Source organism: Penaeus monodon, chromosome 18, assembly GCF_015228065.2.
Source record: "Penaeus monodon isolate SGIC_2016 chromosome 18, NSTDA_Pmon_1, whole genome shotgun sequence".
Lineage (NCBI taxonomy): Eukaryota > Metazoa > Arthropoda > Malacostraca > Decapoda > Penaeidae > Penaeus > Penaeus monodon.
The window spans coordinates 1,292,458-1,295,873 of record NC_051403.1 but is presented as its reverse complement, the minus strand read 5'-3'; positions in this window follow the sequence as shown (position 1 = coordinate 1,295,873).

The following is a 3,416-nucleotide window of genomic DNA, read 5'->3' as shown; positions in this document are numbered from 1 at the left end:
ATATATCTATAAAAAAATTAACTAAGTCTATAAACAAATTGAAAAAGGATAATAATCTGTTTTCTCTCATCCAGCAACTCAGCTTCCCGTGCGTTCTCCACATACTGCTAGGGGAACTGGAGACAATGTCGTTTGTTCAACCTCTCCTTGATAACGTTCTCTGATGAGCCCCATCTGCATGTAGTCATTTTCTTCGCCGTGCATCTTGTTAGCGGGAACTGTAGGTCTTTATATGAATTTTAGCTGCATTGGTGAAGGGGCATCCGGAACGAGGGCGGTTGTTCAGGGTGGCCCTTCTCCTCCCACTTTATTCATCTAAATACCATCGAGCGGGAAATACCCGGCTCTCTGGTTATTTCACTGGGAGAGAAATTACTTTCCCTTATCCCAATGATGCGGCCTCGATTTATAATATCAGATTGGCTTGCGTCCATCTTGAAAAAAGATGTCGGACATTTTTTTTTATTAATTATTATTATTATCATTATTATTATTATTATTATTATTATTATTATTTAGCATGTATTAGGATTAGCCTCGGAATCAAGGAATTAATTGAAAAATCATCATGATAAAGAGTATCAAATATCAAATTTTTTGCTTATTTTCTAGATGATGCCTTTTTCTTCAAACCACTCAATTTCTGGGTGAAAAAACATGGGTTTAGATGACTTTCCATACACCGGGAAATAAGCATTCTATCGTAAACATATTAAGGTGCATATAATACATACGTGTCAGATAAAAATACAGCGCGAGATTAAATTCCTATTTTATAATGAACACGACTTTTCTATCAAGATATCATACAACAAATGAATTGGGAGTAAGTTTTTAGACTAGCTTTTTCACCCTCTTTGGAACCACTCAGCTAGTATTGCTGAGTTGAAAAAAGAAAACCCGTATTTTCTCGCTCAGTTGGTCGAATGCGACTCCTCAGAGAAAAGACACTTGTGTCACAATAGCTGTTGCCATTTCGATAAACGAACAATTCCATGAAGCCAATGGTAACTAATACTACATGTTTTGTTATCACTTGTTTGAAGAAAACGTAAGATGAAATGGCTTACGTAGTTTCAAAAAATAGATATTAATACACTTGTTGGTCTTTTATACCAATTAAAGTCTTTGTACAAACTGCCCAAGATTTTCGCTTCATTCATTGAAATGCTATTAACTCGAAGTGGCTGCCATATGTACAAATGTGGTACCCAGCAGGTGTACGGAAAAATAATTCCGCAACTGTACATAGACATCTAATCTACATAAGCATATATACATATATATATATATATATATATATATATATATATATATATATATATATATAGATATATATGCACATATGTGCATATATATATATATATATATATATATAAATATATATATATATATATATATATATATAAAATATTTTATATAAAATGTATATATATATGTGCATATATATATATATATATATATATATATATATATAATATATATATATATATCTATATATATATATATATTGTATATATATATATGTTTTGTGTGTGTGTGTGTGTGTGTGTGTGTGTGTGTGTGTGTGTGTGTGTTTGTTTGTGTGTGTGTATGTGTGTGTGTGTGTGTGTGTGTGTGTGTGTGTGTGTGTGTGTGTGTGTGTGTGTATGTGTGTGTGTGTATGTGTGTGTTGTTTGTGTGTGTGTGTGTGTGTGTATGTATGTTTATATGTATGTATGTATATATGATATATATATATATATATATATATATATATATATATATATATATATATATATAATGCATATGCACACACACACACACACACACACACACACACACACACACACACACGAGGCGGCCGGCGTAACAAATGGTGTCAGGAGTGGGATTTGTGATATTTGATCGGTGACGCGTCGATTTATCATGTCCAAAGATGGCGGCAGCCATGAGGGAGAGGAGGCTATGACTGAGGCAGGCACGAGTGAGGTGAAGCCGAGCCAGATGGACCTGATCACTGCCATGCTGGCCGGTATGAGGGAGGAAATGGCACAAAGTGCAGAAGAGCAGGCACAGAGGGCAGAAGAGCAGGTGCACCATCACGTCGAGATGCAGGCAAGGAAGACAGAGGAACAGTTCTGCCAACTTGTTGAGGTGCTACAGAGCAATCTTGCATCTGTGAAGATGGAAACTCAGCAGTACACCGACAAGGCCTGCAACAGCGTGAAGAGTGAACTGATGGAGGAGGTGCAGACTCAGAAGGCCGAGGTTCAGGGCCTGAGGGAGGAAGTGAAGGCGGAAAGGCGGCGTCACGAGGTAGTAACGTTGCAAGCAGAGAAGGCAGACGAGGTTCTGGCAAGAGATGCCAGAGTGTCAGATTTACTGGGGTCTGCCTGGGGTCCGTGGCAGGAAACCCCCGGGCCTCACAGCGTCGTGTCGGAGCCAGTGGTCGCTGCAGAAGGCTGGGGACCCATCGGATCCCGCTCCCTTGGGTATAGGTTTGGCGGCAAACTCGGACCCGGTCAACCCGCCTCGTTGCCTCACTCACCCCCTTCCTCCCCCCCGGGCGTGTTAGTTCACGGCACGCATTCTCCACCCCGCAGCCCCTCGGCCTCCAGACATTCTGTGAAGCGTAAGCCAGCTGAGTACGACGGGAGAGTGGCATGGGAGGCATATGTCGCCCAATTTGAAATGCTGGCATCTGCCCAGGGCTGGAGCCAGGAAGAGAAGGCCCTGCAGCTGGTAACAGCGCTAAGGGGCCCCGCGGTGGAAGTGTTGGGCCATCTGCCGCCATCCATGCTAACATGCCTCTTACACCAGCGTGGCGGAGGCTTTGAAACGCCGTTTCGGGCACCACCACCAGGCCGAGGTATATCGGGCCCACTTGAAGAGGCGGACTCGTGAGAGTGGCGAGACACTGTCCCAGCTGGCACAGGATATGGGGCCTTGACTACCTGACGCAGAGTAAGGCGTGTGTCGACCTTGGACGGAAGCTGGTGAGGGTGCACGGTGAAGATGTGCCCTTGCTTCCAGAGGTTGGCTGTGCAGAGGTAGTTATGGCTGAGCGGCCGCACCTTGCCCACAGGACAGAGTCTAGAATCCGGTGTCAACTGTCAAGAGTGATGCGTGGAGCAGAGGGCCTAGTGGAGCCCATTCAAAACCTGCAGCTGGCTGATGGCGTAGCGGTTGGGCGAAGCCTTGTTGGACCAAGGGGAGGGGTTAGTTACAGTGTTGGTAGCTAACTTCTCCGATAAGGCCCAGAAGGTGCCAGCTGGTGCAAAGCTGGGCACTTGTGAGGAAGGGGAGCATCCACAAGAGTCGTCGGGGAGTGAGGAGTTGGTTGGTGTGGGGCCGTTGCCTGACTTCCTCGAGGACTTGGCGCACCGGAGCCCTACTAACCTGGCGGAGGTGCACCGACGAGTGCGTGGCAAGCT